The following is an 18,829-nucleotide window of genomic DNA, read 5'->3' as shown; positions in this document are numbered from 1 at the left end:
TTCAATGGTTTTGAGGTAGTTTTATTCAGAATTATTTGCAAATGAACATTTTTAGTTTGTACTTAATTAAATAAGTTTTAATTGTTGTCAATTTATATTATGTAGATTACCATTTGTGTTTTGGCTCTGCTTTACAGTCTACATACTTTTTGCCATTTCTATTTGTGTTCAGTCATAAAGCTGATGCTGTGTGTTCCTTTTGTGCTTCCAATTTTAAAGGATTTATGAGCCAGACTGTTTTTGTTACAGACTTTTGTGAATGTCGTCCCAGTAGTTTTATATCAGACTATTTTGAAGAATGGAGTCTGTCAGGTCTTCTGAAATGTCACATTTAGTTCCCTTAACTATTTACCTGATGGTGGGTTGCTTAGCTTGGAGTCATTCTGCTGGCTTATTGGCAGCTGAATGAGTTTTGGTGGCAGCTTTGTATCATTTTTGATTCCAATACCTCTCAAAGTACTTTACAATTAAGGTCAGCTGACTTTGGGTAGGATCTTTCCTGGATTTCAGCCAAACAGCTGTATTGTAGATTGCTTGCTTTTTAATATGAAAAAGAAAGGATATCTATTATTCTTTTTGGGTATGATCAAGAAAATGATTTTGGAAGGAAAAGCAAGATGCCTTTAAGTGAATGGTAAGTAGTTATGCCTGTGTCCTCATGGTGGTAAAAGGATTAACATGCTTCAGTACATGCATCCTTAGTAAGTTCATCAAACATTTTCAACTGAATCTAAGTGGAATCCTATGCTGCTTTGCCTATCAATAAGAGAGGATGAATTCCTGTCCTGATCTGCAGAGTGCAAGTGAGTGCTTGTATCACACCAGCAGTCAGCTCATCTAGATTTTGTCAGGTTTGCACTTAAAAAGTTGATTTTAACCTGTAGCACCGAAGGGTCCAAGACTATTGTAGCAAGGCTCTGGGTACAGTTCAAAGCTGACCCACTATCTAGTCCCAGTTAAGGGTAGAAATCTCATTCTGATAAAGTTCCAGCTGCTCCTGTTGTACTCTATTCCAAAATTGTGAATGTCACTCCTGGTCCTAGACACAACAGAGATTGGGACCAGGAGTGGTGACTGAGCATTTAATAAACAGTAAAAAAAAGCTCAAAAATCAATAGAGGAACCACCTTGTAGACTTTGATAGAATTCCTTACACTGAAATTATGCCCTCTGTTCCTAGACATTCTCTGAAGTGGAAAACAAACTCTTCCCCAGCCACCATGACAAACTCCTAAAGAATTCTATATGATTCAATAAGATCTCCTCTTGACATTCTAAACTGAGTACAAGCCCAATCTGTCCTCACAAAAAAGTCCCTCTAATTCCTGGATCAAACTAGTTCACTCTACCCAGGCCTTTCAATATTCTGTAATGTTCAATGAGACACCCCTGATAGAGTCTTCACCACTCCTCATATCTTCATCTCTAGGATTATTCTTGTAAACAATCGCTAGATCCCCTCCAAGACTGGCACGTCGTTCTTTAGATATGGGCCAGAAACATCTCATCTGCTCTTGTATTCTAGCTCTCTTGAAATGAATGCTGACATTTCAATCGCCTTCCCACCTGCCATATGAACCTGTATGCTAGCCTAAAGAGAATTCTGAACTAGGACTCCTAAGTCCTTTTGTGCTTCAGATTTTTGAAGCCTTTCCCTGTTCAGAAAATAGTCTACAGCTCTATTCTTCTTTCCAAAGTGCATGATCTCACACTTTCCAACATTGTATTACATCCATAACTTCTTTGCCTACACTCCTAGCTCCTTCTGTCACCTTCCTACCTCATCATCTCAGTATCTCCACCTATCTTTGCACCATCTGCAAACTTAGCAAAAATATCATAGACATACAGCTCGAGATCAGTTAACGCGGCATAAAACTGAGTATAAAATCTGCACTTGTTTGCCTTTGCATATCAGGTCCACACTGGGCAATATATTTCCCATCAGGAACAATTTAATTATTATCAATTTATCATACTTCAAACTTTGCCTCCAGATTTTTTGCGATCTTTTTCATTGCTGTGTTCCTTGCCATACAAAATAATTAATTATTTCATGACTATTAACTCAAGTAATTCTAAAACTTTAACAGATTACAAATTTACACACAACTCCGAACCAAATATTGATGTCCCTGAAGGATTATATTCAATGAACTGTTTTCCCATTAAGTTCAAAATGCTGACTGGGTTATAACTTTGCATCTCAAAATACAATGAAAACTCTGTGTCAGATTTGCAAAAAAACCATTTTAAGAGTGTCAACATTTCTTTGCACTACCAGTTACACTGACAAGATGTGCAGCGAATGGCCAATTTCCAATCCATCTTGATAATGTTAATTGGAAAAGCAAAATTTGTTAATGTACTCGATCTTCTCATATTGGTCTCCTGTTAGCTCCACAACAACCTGCTAACATAACAATAAACTTCAGCAATCTTAATAAGATTTTGCTTCTGTCACTTTATTTTGCAAGTTTGGGAACATAAAACTAACTTTAAAAGAAATTAAATATTTGTCAAAGTATCCTCAAAGTGGGTTCCAGCAACATAACCTGTTACTCCATGTAATGCCATTACCTACCATTGATTTCTTTCTAGATAGCCCTTCAAACAATAAGACTATGGAAACAAGAATCCTCACTCCAGAAATGAATGATCAGCCATATCTTTATGGCAGAACTCTGATGTGAATTTGGTAGGGTCATTGTGCATTGTGTTTTCATTCTAGTACTACTGGACAGGTCAGATCCTGAAAGGATATCCAGCTTGATAGAATTATTTAAAATTTTATTTTAGTTAACATGGTGATCAGTCAAAATCTAGTCACATGAGACTGCAGAGCTTCTTTAACAACAAAACTGAAACTTAGAACACAATATTTTTTTTAAAAAAAAACTCAGTGTAGAACATGGTTAAAAAGATCTTTAAACACACACAAAAAAACATTTGACACATTTTCCAACATCATTTCTTTACAGAGATTTAAATCCAGAGAAATTTTGATAATTGTTTTCTAAGGGACCTTTAACTCTCATATCATTTATTAAGCCTGCTTATTTACATACCATCAGATCCAAAGTAGCCTGATTCCTGGTTGGGTCCACAACATACTGTTCTAAGAAATTGTCCCCAATACACTATGAAAGTATGTAAGTTCAAATATCGACCATACTATTTTTTTACAGCTATTCCTTTTGAAATTCTTCTCAGAATATAAATCTGGAGCATGTATTGAGATGGAGAACCCATCAGTTCACAATACCCAACAGCATTGTGATCAAGATTAACAGTCTCCAGATTGGAAAACAAGCACACCTTGCTGTCAACGGCCGCATCCTTGAGTCTATGGAGGTAACAGTTCTCAAACTTTACCATCGGCATCTTTCTCTTTCTGCAAGTTTCAGTTCGATTCATGCTGTATCAGTTGTACTAGAATGTGTTTCTGCATCTATTAAGTTGTAATATATTTTATATCCCACTGAGGCTATTTGGCTACTTTATTTGTACCATCCATCATTCTAAATTGGTTTAAGGAGTGTCCAGTTTGTATTGTGTTTATTTTATTTTGAATCAGAGTGGACTGATAATTTTACATTTTTTATCTGCTATCAAAGAGCATGTGAATTGATTATCCTGAAGTACGTTTTTTGGAAATTTTCCTGATTACTTCTATGCCACATTAACCCAATATTTAACAAAAGGGTTTCTGTCACCTTCAGTCCATCAGCTCTGAAAAACTGTTAAAACATTTTGGCTCCTTTATTCTATAAGAGTCACCAAAGTTAGTAAATCAAAAGCTTTATGACAAAAATGATACAGTGCTGTCCCCAGAATCTAGTAATAAGGTGGAAAACAAGAAACAGAAGCACAAGAGGAACATACAGCGTTCTCCACCATTCAATATTATTGTGGCTGATTTTGTCTTTCTTCCCTTCTCAATATATTTTCTATTCCTCACACAATTCTGTCAAGCTTTCGACATTCACCAAAATTAGTTAAAATGGCGCTGCGATCCTCAAGTTAGCTTTACTCATGAGAGCTATGCATGCCTGTAGGATAGAGGCATGGCCTCATTCACCTATGGAAATTGTGCATTTACAGTAGTGGGCTGAAAGAATACATTGGAATATTTGTAATATTACACCATTATTTTACCCAGCCAGCCATGCCTCTATAATCAAACAGTCAGGGGTACAACTTGGGCTTCTTATCAAGTGTTGTAATGCTGCTTTGTCCATAAAAGAAATTGACCAAAAGCTTCTTCATACAGCACTCAGATGAAACATTCCTGACCTGGACAGATGGTGCCATACAGTCCCTTGGCTGTATCAAATGATACGTGCGACTACTGGTAACTATATAGAACATGATATGATGTTCTATTTTTGAGAATTCATGCTGATGTTTGCAGTCAAACTTCCTGGCTATGTTATCTCTTCCCTTACAGAAACACAGACATAGCAGACATAAAAGAAATCCAGCAACTGGGAAGCTGGGGGATTTAGTATTACAGCATTTGAAATGAATAATATATATTGTGAAGCGGGGAAAGGGAAATTATGAGTTTCATTTTGAAAACCAGCCAATATCTTTGACTGAACAACATCAGCAAATGGGAAATAAACTTAGATATTAATCAGTTGTTACAGCAAGCTATAGGCTATCAACTTGCATTGTGGTTTACCTGGTCAATGACAAGAACTTCAGTGCAATATTCATCCATGCCATTCTTTTCAAAGTGTCCTTAGATTATATAATGAATCTATGACAGGCAGCTTCCATGGAAATTTAACCCCATTCTGTACTCCTATCCATAGTCATCACAAAGAGAGCCCTCCTGTCTCGTTGACTGGTGGTATTGGAGGCTCAAATGGTCATTGAAAATTGATCTTCCCAGATAACATTTTTTTGCACCACCTGTAATTCACCACATTTGGGATTGAGAGGCTTATTTGTGAAGCTTTCAAGTAGAGTTCAAGTTTTCATGTTTCTTACTAGGAATATGTGCACTCTGATTTTGCTCACATGTGATTGGCCCAAAAGGGCTGACACATCATAGGTTAGATTAGATTATTTAGATAGATTAGATTACTTACAGTGTGGAAACAGGCCCTTCGGCCCAACAAGTCCTCACCGACCCTCCGAAGAGCAACCCACCCAGACCCATTCCCCTACATTTATCCCTTCACCTAAAACCACAGGCAATTTGGCATGGCCAATTCACCTAACCTGCACATTTTTGGACAGTGGGAGGAAACCCACACAAACACAGGGAGAATGTGCAAACTCCACACAGACAGTTGCCTGAGACGGGAAATGAACCCGGGTCTCTGGCAGTATGAGGCAGCAGTGCTAACCACTGTGCCACCATGATAAACCCTAACCTTGCACAAACTTTGAAGCATGACTTATTCCATATTTGGCAGAGTATCCAGATTGTGCGATAGGTCTAATCAGCCATGTCAGCAGCAAATCATTCTTGACTCCAAGAGACTGTCTAACTAAGAGAGAGAAATATATGTCCTTTGTCATAGAGGAAACAAAGCTTGCATTTGGTCTTTATTGGAGGATCATGTTGTTGTCCAGTGTCATACTCACTTGCCTGTGAACACAGCTGACTATGTAAGCTTGGCTAACCTTCACTTATATGCATCATAAAGAAAAGATAGTTGGAGACTGTTTCTAATGTGGATAAATAGACTGTTGTAAATACACTCAAGGTCCTGTAATGTTGGTGCAGGATCGGAATGAGTGGTAAACTGGCTAATATTAATAATAGAAATACAGATATCAATGTGCGTGAAACAGATGTCTCATTAGTGATTGTTTGTGACAAAGCTTCACTCACCTTGCTGTTCCAAGTGGAATAAAATGGGAGTTCAGAAGTAGTTAAAAGAGAGACACTGACAGGAGCAGATAGGATTTCCCAAGAATGCAATGGCATTCCAGAGATGGGACACTTGGCTCATCCGTTTCCATCTGCCTTTATTTTTTCCCTCTCTTTCTTTACTGTTTCTTTTGGCTTCCTTTTCTCCTTTCTCAGCAGCATCAGTAGTGGCTGAAATGGTGGGGAAGACAGCAGCAGCAGCAAAGTAAGCCAGATTGGGATTTGGCAACTTCAGTGTGGGGTGGGCCCACTGTTAGGTCTGAGCCCAGATCGGGACCCACCAGCTCAGGTGTGGGGTCGACCTACTGTCGGGACTGAGCCCAGATCGGGACCCACCAGCTTCAGTGGCGAGAGTCACCCAACGTGGATTCATGGCAGCGACATTAATGGAGACAAGATGGCATTGAAGAATGGTGACACATTTCCAGTGGCACGGTTCCAGGACATAGGCCAGGTACCCCATGGTGGAGGTGTTCTGGCTGTGGCATTGTGCAGGGACTTGAGGCAACTGAGTGCTCATTGACTGAGGGATGGACTTTGTAGCTTTGTTTTCCTGGCAGCGAGGATTCATGGCAGAGGTGTGGGAATAATGTGGACATTTCTTTTTCATTTGGCTTTTTCTTTTATTTCTGCTTCTGTTTTTAATTCTGTCTTTTGTATACTAAGATGGCATGGGAGAATGGTGACATTGTGTACTTTCCACTGTACTCCTGTATTCAAGTACACATGACAATAAAAGCTAAATCTAGATACCTTTCTCCTGGGTGAACAAAGTGGCTTACTGACCCAGTATCTCTTGCATGTTTCTCCATTGCCCTGAAATCAACTACATTCATGGCCTCCGCCACAGGCTCATCCAATTTATTGTCACCGGAGGAGGAATGCTGTTCACCACCTCACATCATTTTACAATAGTTTTCCATGTCACATGGTCACAGTGCATTGCATACCAAGAATACTTGTGCTGCTCTCTGCGATGTGCACTGTTGAGCCCATGTGGACCAGTCAAGGCAGAGCATATGCTTTTTCAAATAGTCAATAGTTTGTTTGATGATTCTAGTGGAGATACAAGCCTCATTGTAACACTCTGCTGGTGTATATGGGAATGCCTCTCTGGTGTCAACAATCATGTACAGAGAGGATAGCCCTGGTCACTGTTGTCCATTGTCCTCTGCAGATCAATGTCAGTGTACTGTAACTGCAATCTACCTATTGAAATCACTAAAGCATAAAATTGTGTCATGTTAAAACATAAAGCTGCCTCAGACTTACTAGAGAGACTCAGGCATTACCAGCACAGTTGGTCAGGCTTCAGTCATACAGCTGGCTATGTCCTTTGTCTCTGAGCTCTGAGGTCAGGATTGTGCTTCTGCGATGGTTGATCCTAGTTACCACTTTCAATGTTTTCAAGACAACTACTTTCATATGTTTTCTCTTGATTTTCCAGAAAGCTTGACTTCTGCTGAGGGTCCTCATGACTCTGATATCATCCATCCAAGGGTCATAAAATACATCTGTTTCATTGTCCTCCCTTCTGTCTTTAATTTTGTGATCTTGATAATTACAAAGTTCAGGCAGCGCTTATCACTAGATGTCTGTTAATTACCGGTTCATGACTCTGCCTTGCACACTAGGCTATTGTTCCTGTAAAGTTGGCCATTTTTGGAGAAGCTGAGTTGTTAACCATATTGGCGTAGGAATTAAGATGCTTCTGCATCATCCAGTCTCCAGCTATCAACTTGTTTTGGGATCAAGAAATTTCAGGACAAGGTTGTGTTGTTGGGGACTGATGGTAGCTTTCTGCTAATCACACAAAATGTAAGAATCTTGAGAGCTCCCTGGGAGTGGGAACACACATGAATGAAACTTTCCTGTGATTCCAGATCAACTGCATGTCCAAAGTGAGAAAGTTCTTGCCACTCAATTTTGTGGCTGGCCCAAAGGGATTCCAATAATCACATATGTGCAGATCGATGAACCTTGGCACTCTACAGAAACAAGCAATGGTCGCAAAGCCCAATACTATTGCCCACTTCTGTGAAGAAATTGATGTTGCGTCACAGAAAAGAACTTTGTTACCTCCTTTACATACCCATGTGTGCCAGTCTTTTAAACGCTTTACATGTCACCCACAAGTCCCTGGATAATCACTGGTGAGAGAATTGAATATTGTAATCAGCTTAGTGCTATTGGCATAAGGTTCCAGTCAAATCCATGTTGCTGCAGAATTACACGTACCTCAGTCACTGCCTCCCTGGATAGCCTCATTTCCTGCCTGGCATTGCCTCTCTTACATTTATAAATAGTTGATTCTCATCTTGAAGACAAAATTACATGACAGTGCCTATCTCCCACCGTGGATCACTGCCTTCTGAACAATCTGTCTTGCTGGTCATGTTGCTGTTGGTCTTGTCACATTCTCCCTTCCTACTCCTGAGGTTGCACACGTGTTGAGTGCATCATACCCATAACAAATACAGCATGTTAACTGTGTGAAGGCGGCCGGTAATGATAGGTGCTACAACACGGGGTAAACCTTCCTGCTTAATTTAAAACCAGCAACACAGAAAAGATTTGTCCCTTGCAGTAATCTTTAAAAATCAAGTAGCCAAGAACTATTTAAAGTAAAAATTAACAACTTTATTTCTTAAAGTATAACAGAGAATAATTAACTAACCATGATGTATAATTTCTTTCTATAACTTATCTTTTAGCTTACCTTCTATAATACTAGTCCAATAAAACTCCCAATTAAAATTTTCAAAACAACTCTTCTTATTTCAAAACCAGGCCACTGTAGGTTCTTGTCTTCGGATCTTTCTGTGTTTTCTTTTCTCCTTGTTAGGAATTTCTGTGTTACAGGTTACTGATCAAAAAGGGACTTTTTAAGAGAGATATTTTTTCATGCAGTCTGTTACATGCTAGGACATGGTAGATCTCTCAACTGATCAATTTTCTCCTGGTCTTCTACCCCAGAGCATCGGATTGTGTCATTGGCATTTAAGATTCTCAATATATTCAATTCAAGCTTGATTGGAAATTGGTATTTTTATTGGGGTATAATTTAAACTGATTGACCAAATTCAAATTTGTTTTTGTCTCCAGCCAATGAACTATTCGAGTTGATCACCCCAGCATTACATGCATCATTGCCTTATTGAGAAAACGTGGTGCTGTCCAGTAGTTCTACTGCCTTTAACTCTCTTAAAGATAGACACATATCTTCATCCCTCTTTAAGAAAAATAAACCATCGTAATGAAAAGATAGCTTCATTTTTTTCTCTACTTTTTAAACACATTACGCTAACATACAGATAACTTTAATATAACTTCACCTTAACTTCTTCCCATATACCTGTGTATATACATAAAACAATATATAAAGACAAATCTCATCTAAACTCTATCAGTTAAATCCACAATAACACACCTGCGATTACATTCTTCTGACCCACAACATGAATTTTAAATTAAAAATCTGTAACGTAAGACTCCAACGGAATAGCCTCATATTCTTGCCTTTAAAACGTTCTAAGAATGTATGTGGATTGTAGTCAGTGTACACACTCCTCTCTGACACATTGTTCGTGGCTACGGGGAGAATGCGGGTAAGTGGAGTTGAAATGCCCATCAGCCCTGATTGAATGGCGGAGTGGACTCGATGGGCCGAATGGCTTACTTCCGCTCCTATGTCTTATGGTCTTATGGTCTTAAAATGTTGTAAGGCCAGTACCAAACCCAGTAGCTTCTTTTCAATTTTGGAGTATTTCTTCTGCTGGATGTTGACCTTCAAAAAGTAACCAACTGGCAGTTCAATCCCATCCCCATCTTCCTGGAGGAGTACAGCTCCAACTCCAATGTTACTAGCATTGATGGTGACTTTAAAGAGTTTTGAAAAGTTTGGTGTAGCTAAAACTGGTTTGGTGGTTAGTATCAATTTCAAATGGTCAAATGCCTCCTGGCATGGTTCTATCCACTGAAAGTTTGTGTTCTTCAGCAAATCAGTTAACGGTGCCACCATACTGCTGAAGTTTGGAATAAACTTCTGATAGAATCCGCTGAGTCCTAAGAATTGAAGCACCTCCTACTTTGAGGTTGGTAGTGGAAATTCCTCAGTGGCCTTCGTCTTTGCATTCCATGGGGTCAACCTTCCATGACCAATGTTATGTCCCAAGAATGTCACCTCTGCTTTTGCAAATTCGGTTTTATTTATGTTTATCGCCAGTTTTGCTTCTCGTAGTCATTCAAAGAGCTCTGCCAACTGTACCAAGTGATCTTTCCAGGAATTACTAAAGATCACTACATCATCCAAACAGACCGTTGCTCCCCTTGCCATCTGACGCCTGGAGGAAGAATGCTTCGGATCTTCCGCCTCGGAACACTTCAACCCAGGGGCATCAATGTGGACATCACCAGTTTCCTCATTTCCCCTCCCCTCACCTTACCCCAGTTCCAATCTTCCAGCTCAGCTCCATCCCCATGACCTGTACTATCTGCCAATCTCCCTTCCCACCTATCCGCTCCACCCTCCTCTCTGACCTATCACCTCCATCCCCACCCACATTCACCTATTGTACTCTTTGCTACCTTCATTTCAGCCCCCCAATAACCCCCCACCCCCATTTATCTCTCCACCTTGGAGGCTTCCTGCCTCTATTCCTGATGAAGGGCTTTTGCCCAAAATGTCGATTTTCCTGCTCCTCGGATGCTGCCTGACTCACTGTGCTTTTCCAGCACCACTCTGATCTAAAGGCTGCACAGTTTGTTAACCCAGCCACAACTCCATTCATGAGTCTTTGGAATGTGGCAGGTGCGTTCTTCTTTCCAAAGGGCATCACTTTAAACTGATATAGCCCATTTAGTGTTACAAACACAGAAATCCTTTTTGCCGTCTCTGATAAAGGTACCTGCCAGTAACCAAGCATAAGTCCAACTTGGTGATGTAACTGGCTTGTCCAACTTTCTCAATACAGTCCTGTAATCTCAGAATTGGGTATGAGTCTGATTTTGTAACAGCGTTGACCTTTTGATAATCCACACAGAATCGTTGAGTCCTGTCCGTTTTGGAACTAAGACAATCGGCGAACTCCACTCACTCTGGCATGGTTCGATGATGCCCTCCTCGAGCATGGCCTCCACCTCCATCTGGACCTGTCTGGCTTTGAGAGGATTAAGCTGACAGGGGTGTTGTTTCATTGGAGCAGTATTTCCTACATCTACTTCATGTACAATAGCAATAGTCCTCCCCACCTGATTCTTACATATGTCCCTGAACTGTAGCAACAAATCTTTCAATTCTGTTCTATGCTCCTGAGACAGACAACTTACTAATCTATCCCATTCCTCAAGGACTTTTTCATTTTTAAATATATGTTGAGGGACCTCAGAATCCGTATCATCTGGGTTTGATTCCTCACTCTGAGGGGCAGTAACTAACAGTTTTCCAGTTCTTTCTCTCCAATGTAATATGGTTTCAACATGTTCACATGACATACCTGATACCCTTTCTTTCTATCTGGCATCTTTACTGAATATTTCACCTGACAACTTTTTCTCAATTTGATAGAGACCACTAAACCTGAATTTGAAGGAATTTCCAATCATTGGTAACAGTACTAACACGTTGTCCCCTTGGGAAAACATCCGAGTCTCAGAAATTTTATTTGCCACCTGCTTCATTCCGCACTGTGCTCTCTTTTGGTGCTGTTTAGCTAACTCACTTGCTCGATTGAATCTCTCCCTCCCCTCCACTATATAATTTAAGTGTGAGATCTCCGATTTTGGTCCTGTCAATTTTTCTTTCGTTAATTTCAAAGGACCTCTCACTTCATGACTGAATATTAACTCAAACAGAGTAAATTGAGTAGATTCATTTGGGTCAACTCTAATGTCAAACAATACAAATGGGATATCTTTATCCCAGTCATTCGGGTAGTCCTGACAGTATGCTCTTAACATGGTCTTCAAGGTCTGATGCAACCTTTCTAAAGCTCCCTTGGATTCAGGATGATATGCACTGGATTTAAAGTGCTGTATACCTAAGCTATCCATAACCTCCTTAAACAGCTGAGCAGTAAAACCTGACCCTTGGTCTGACTGAATCTCTCTGGGTAGCTCATCCTGTGTGAAAAAAGCGACTAACTCCTCTACCACCCTTTTTTGCCTTGATACTCTGTAATGGAATTGCCTCCAGAAATCTGGTAGATACATCCATTATGATTGACAAGTACTGGTTCCCACTTTCAGTTCTTGGGAAGGGACCTACACAATCAATTATAACCTGCAGGAAAGGCCCTTCAAATGCAGGAATTGGCAACAAAGCTGGCTTACCTATCATTTGGCATATATAACACGTACGGCAAAAGGTAACCACATCCTTGTGCATTCCAGACCAATAAAAATGTTTTTGTACCTTAGCATGAGTCTTTTGTACCCCTAGGTGACCTCCTACAGGTAGTTCATGTGCAACCTGTAACACTTCCTGTCTGTATGCTATCAGGAACACAATCTGGGGTACTTCAACCCATTTCTCCTCTGCACTAATCTGCCGTGGTCTCCATTTCCATCTGACGATTCTATCTTTTAGATAATAACCCTCTGGAATGTTCTCTTCCTTTTCAGAGTACACATCCACATATATATCTTTTATCGTCTTGTCTTGCTATTGCAAGTCTCTTCGCCTTTCAGGACTAAACATTTCTGTGTGGACCCTCTGCCTGTTCAGGCTTTTCCTGCACCATTACTTCAAACAGGGTGTCCACTAAATGAGCCTTAACACCTTCATCTTTCCCTTTACTTTTCACTTCATGCTGTGACTTATGATAGTGGGATCTGGTTACTACACAGTCTGGGAAAATACCAGGATACTTATGTTTTAACTCCTCAGTTTCTTGGATTTCCGTGGGCTTCTCCACAACAAGTGGTGTCACTCCCACCTTGGATCCTGCCAAATCATTCCCAAGAACAAACTGAATTCATGGAACTGACACTCTGTCAATCACTTCCACTGTTACTTCCCCAGTCTTACGTTGGCACTCCAGCTTGATCGTACACAGAGGAATGCTAAATTTCTGTCTATCTATCCCACAAATTACCACACTTCGCATAACAGGTCAGAAAGAGTGCATAGAGTCACAGAGTCATAGAGATGTACAGCATGGAAACAGATCCTTCAATCCAACTTGTCCATGCCAACCAGATACCTCAACCCAAATCTCGTCCCACCTGCCAGCACCTGACCCATATCCCTCCAAACAGTTCCTATTCATATACCCATCCAGATGCCTTTTAAATGTTGCAATTGTACCAGCCTCCACCACTTCCTCTGGCAGCTCATTCCATGCACGCAGCACCCTCTGTATGAAAAAGTTGTCCCTTAGGTGTTCACTCATCTCTTACCATCAGTGACTGGTTAGATCCTTATCTCTCAAAATTATAACTTCTTGTTCTTCTCCCCCAGTTCTTTCTGAGTAAACTTTACCCACAGAGGCGAATTCTTTGTGGAGATCAGGTACTAACTCCATACTCAGCCCCTGTCTAGGCTGTGCACTCTCCTGCAGCTCCTTGACTTTTCTTGGGGTCTCCTTTACTACCTTCACTAATGCCACTGGCTTGGCTTATTTTGCCACATCTTTTCCCACAGTGCCTTTCTTTAACAACCAGCACTGTGTCTTTAAGTGTCCCACTTTACCACAGTGGAAATATCTGAGGCCTTTCACCTCCTCTCCACCCTCTTGGGCTTCCTTTTTATCCTGTGGTAAAATCCTACCAGTGCTCTCTACTCTTGGTTTTGTAGTGTAGGATCTCCCCTTCTCCCAACTTCTATCCCTTACAGGACGAAATTCTGGCCGGAAGCTTGTTTTATGTACCAACATGTACTCATCTGCTAATTCTGCTGCCCTTCTCACTTCCTGAACTTTCTGTTCCTCCATATGAATTCTTACCATTTCTGGAAGTGAGTTTTTAAACCCCTCCAGCAGAACAATATCTCTTAGAGCCTCAGATGTCCTAACTATTTTGAAAGCATGCATCCATCGACCAAATTGATTACATTTAATTCTTTCGAACTCACCATAAGTCTGACCTGGTTCCTTCTTTGTGCTTATGAACCTCTGCCTATATGCTTCTGGTCCAATTCATAAGAACTTAAAATAGCCTGTTTGACCTCTTCATAATCCCTTGACCCCTCATCTGACAGTGCGGTAAATACCTCACTAGCTCTACCTAGCTAGTCTAAACTAGCATTACCCATAAATCCTCAGACCACTCCATCTGCCTAGCCAATTTTTCAAATGAAATAAAAAAAATTCAACATCTTTCTCATCAAAATGTGGCAGAGTTTTGACATTTTTAAATATATCATTACCTTCTCTTTTAATCTCCATCCTGTTAATTTGACTTTGCTGACTAAGTCACAACTTCTCAAGTTTAAATTCTCTCTCGCTTTCTGTTTTTTTTCTGTCTCTTTCGCTTTCCCTTTCTTCTCTCTCTTTTTGCTGAGCCAAGAACATTCTCTCTTTTTCCTCTCTCTCTGTTCTCTCTCTTTGTTTATCTTCTAACTCCATTTTCCTCAATTGTAATCTAAGTTTTTATACCTCTTCTGCATTTGTCTGTTTCTCTGACACACCTATGTGTTTAACTGATTCCCTTACAATTTCAGCTTTATTGTTGTCCTTGGTAAAACCTAAATCTAACTGCTTTGCTAATTCTAGAAGTATGGCCTTTTTCCTTTCCTTCTAAACTTAAGTGGCAAATTTGAGAATCATCTTCAAATCTCAGAACCTAATTAGATTGGATTCCCTACAGTGTGGAAACAGGCCCTTCAGCCCAACAAGTCCACACTGACTCTCTGAAGAGCAACCCACCCAGACCCATTTCCCTACACCTAACACTACGGGCAATTTAACATGGCCAATTCACCTAACCTGTACATCTTTGGATTGTGGGAGGAAACCGGAGCACCTGGAGGAAACCTACACAGACACGGGGAGAATGTGCAAACTCCACACAGACAGTTGCACTAGGTGGGAATTGAACCCGGGTCCATGGGACTGTGAGGCAGCAGTGCTAACCACTGAGCCAACATGCCACCGCAACCTCTTCAGCATTTCTCTCACTTGTAATTTAATCAACCACATGTCACCAAAATTAAACAAATTGTCTCACCTACGTTTTATTTAAAGATCTAGGATACTAACCTGCAAGTGTTTAAATCTGCTGGGATTTTCGTACCCCCAAATCTATTCAAATTTGTCTATACCAGTTCAAATCACGGACCTGAGCCCCCAAACTGTTATGACATGGAATAAAACCAGCAACACTGAAACGACTTATGCCCTGCAGTAATTTATAAAAATTGAGTGGCCAAGAACACAAGGTACAAATGAATTGAGTTTAGTCAAAAGAAGACAATAGGTACACTCTACTGGCTAAGCATGAGCAATGAGATTAAGGACCACATTAACCACTGCAGTACTTACAGTAGATAGCAAGCCATTGGTGTTTGAGATACGAGACATATCATGGTTGAAATATGCTGTGAACCTGTTCATTCTTAGAGAAACTGATTAAATTGTGATATTGACTGTTATTATGACCCATGACAGTAGACCAACTGATGTCATTAACTATTTGTGAGATTTTGGTTTTTCTTTATCCTTTTTTTGGGATGTTCAAGTATCACTGGCAAGGCTATCATCTGTTGCCCATCTCTGACTGTGTTTGAAATGAATGGCTTTCTAAGTCATTTCAGAAGGCAGTTAAGAGTCAACCACACTAGGGGGGACAACAGTGTTAGTGGTATTTTCTCTAGACAGTTAATCCAGAGATGAAAAGTGTGGTGCTGGAAAAAACACAGCAGGCCAGGCAGCATCCGAGGAGCAGGAGAATTGATGTTTTGGGCATAAGCTGAAGGGCTTATGCCTGAAACATCGATTCTCCTGCTCCTCGGATGCTGCCTGGCCTGCTGTGTTTTTCCAGCATCACATTTTCAACTCTGGTCTCCAGCATCTGCAGTGCTCACTTTCTCCCTGTTAATCCAGAGACTCAGGTAATGTTCGAGATGCACAGATTTGAATCCGACTATGGCAGATGTGAATTCAATAAAAATCTAGAAATAAGAGTCTCATTGTGACCATGAAACCATTGTCAATTCTTGGAAGAACCTATGTGGTTCAGTAATGTCCTTTAGGGAAGAAAACTACCATCCTTACTTGGTCTGGTCTATTGGTGACTTAAGAGCCACAGCAATGTGGCCTAGTCAACAATGCCCTCATCCTGTGAATTGATAAAAGAAAATATTGTTGTGGGTCTGGAGTTGTGTGTAGGCCAGACCAGATAAGAGTGGTAAACTTCTTTCCTCAAAGGGCATGTAGAGTGCTTGAAAGTACACTTCAACTATTATGAGTTATGAGTGGCAATTGCATACATTGCTTTGGAAAAACATTCAAGTCTATTATAAAGGGTGCAATTGCAGAGCTTGTAGAAATACTTTTGTATTATCAAGCAGAGGTGACATGGCTCATGTAGGGAAACCACTCCTGACAAATTTACTTAAATTCTTTGAGAAGGTGACAAGCAGGATAAATAAAGGGGAAGTGGAGGATGCAATACATTTGCATTTTCAGGAGACAGCTGATAAGTTCCCAAACACTACAGTTGCATGGTAGCTTAGTGGTGGGCACTGCTGCCTCACAGTGTAGGAACCTGAGTTTGATTCCATCTTCAGGTAACTGTGTGGAGTTTACACATTCTCCCCATGTCTGCATGGGTTTCATAGAACATAGAACATTACAGCGCAGTACAGGCCCTTCGGCCCTCGATGTTGCGCTGACCTGTCATACCAATCTGAAGCTCATATAATCTACACTATTCCATATACGTCTTTATGCTTGTCCAATGACGACTTAAATGTACTTAACGTTGGAGAATCTATTACCGTTGCAGTCAAAGCATTCCATACCCTTACTACTCTCTGAGTAAAGATACTACCTCTGACATCTGTCCTATATCTATCACCCCTCAATTTAAAGCTATGCCTCCTCGTGCTCGCCATCACCGTACTTGGAAAAAGGCTCTCCTTGTCCACCCTATCTAACCCTCCAGGTACTCCAGTTTCCTCCCACAGTCAAAAGATGTGCAGGTAGGAAGATTTGCCATGCTAAATTGACCATAGTGTCTAGGGATGTGCAGGCTAGTGGATTAGCCATGAAAATGCAGCATTACAGGAATTGAGTGTAGTGGGGGCGGTTGTTGGGCCTGGATGGGGTGCTTTTTGGAAGGTAGATTTGAAGCGCCGCTTCACACTGTAGGGATTCTATGGTTACACTACTTAAGATAAGCAGTCATGAAACTGGAGGTAATATATTAGCATAATTAAAGAATAGACCAACTAATAGCAGACAGACACAATGATAACCTGTAACAAGGGATATGCCACAGGATTCAGTGCTCAAGCTGCATTATTTACAATTTTTATAATGACTTGGATGAGGAAAGTGAATGTACTATTGCGGATAATTCCAAAGCAGCAAAAGGCAAGTACTGGTGATGGCACAAGGGTCTGCAGAGGAATATAGACAGTTAAGGAGTTGACAAAAACCTTGCCAGATAGACTATAATGTGGGGAAATGTGAGGTTCTGCACTTTGGCAGGAAGATTAGAGAATGGAGAAAGACGGCAGAAAGCTGTGGGGCAAAGGGATTTGGGAGTCCTTGTCCAAGAAACACAAAAACGTTAGTGAAGGAAAGGTACATTGTATTTGGAGGCAGATCAGAGAAGGTTCATGAGGTGGATACCAGGTATAGTGGGATTGTCATTGGAGGCAAACTTAAGTAGATTGGACCCATGTTCATTGGAATATCGAAGAATGAGAAGCAAACTTATTGAAACGTGTAAGATTCTTTGGGGACTTAATAGGAAGATGGGGAAAAGTTGTTTTCTCTTGTGAGAATGTTTAGGACTGAAGACATGATCTTATAATAAGATATAACCCTTTTTAAAACAGAGATGAGGAGGAATTTCTTTTCTTAGATGGAGGGTAGTGAATCTGTGGAATTGCTTACTTCAGGGTGCTGTTGAAGCTGGGTCGTTAAGTATATTCAAGACTGAGATAGATTTTTAATCAATAATGGAATTGACGGTTATAGAGAAACAGGAAAGTAGGGTCAAGGATTATCAGACCATCATTGAAGGGTGCAGCAAACTTGCTAGGCTGAATGGCTTACTTTAGCACCTACATCTTATGGTTTTATGAGTGAAACATTAATCTGTTTTCGAAAGGATTGAGAAACTAAACACCATGCATCATCTCCACACTACTTCTTTTTAAAGAATAGAAAGGGAGGCAAGAGAGGAGGGGGAGTGGCATTTTTGATAAGGAATAGCATTGCAGCTGTGCTGAGGGAGGATATTCCCGGAAATACATCCAGGGAAGTTATTTGCGTGGAACTGAGAAATAAGAAAGGGATGATCACCTTATTGGGATTGTATTATAGACCTCACAATAGTCAGAGGAAAATTGAGAAACAAACTTGCAAGGAGATCTCAGCTATCTGTAAGAATAATAGGGTGGTTATGGCAGGGGATCTTAACTTTCCAAACATAGACTGGGACTGCCATAGTGTTAAAGGTTTAGATGGAGAGGAATTTGTTAAGTGCATACAAGACAATTTTCTGATTCAGTATGTGGATGTACCTACCAGAGAAGGTGCAAAACTTGACCTACTCTTGGGAAATATGTCAGGGTAGGTGACTGAGGTGTCAGTGGGAGTGCACTTTGGGGCCAGCGACCATGATTCTATTTGTTTTAAAATAGTGATGGAAAAGGATAGACCAGATCTAAAAGTTGAAGTTCTAAATTGGAGAAAGGCCAATTTTGACAGTATTAGGCAAGAACTTTCAAAAGCTGATTGAGGGCAGATGTTCGCAGGTAAAGGGACG

This window comes from Chiloscyllium plagiosum, chromosome 15 (assembly GCF_004010195.1).
Source record: "Chiloscyllium plagiosum isolate BGI_BamShark_2017 chromosome 15, ASM401019v2, whole genome shotgun sequence".
Lineage (NCBI taxonomy): Eukaryota > Metazoa > Chordata > Chondrichthyes > Orectolobiformes > Hemiscylliidae > Chiloscyllium > Chiloscyllium plagiosum.
This window is presented reverse-complemented; position numbering follows the sequence as displayed.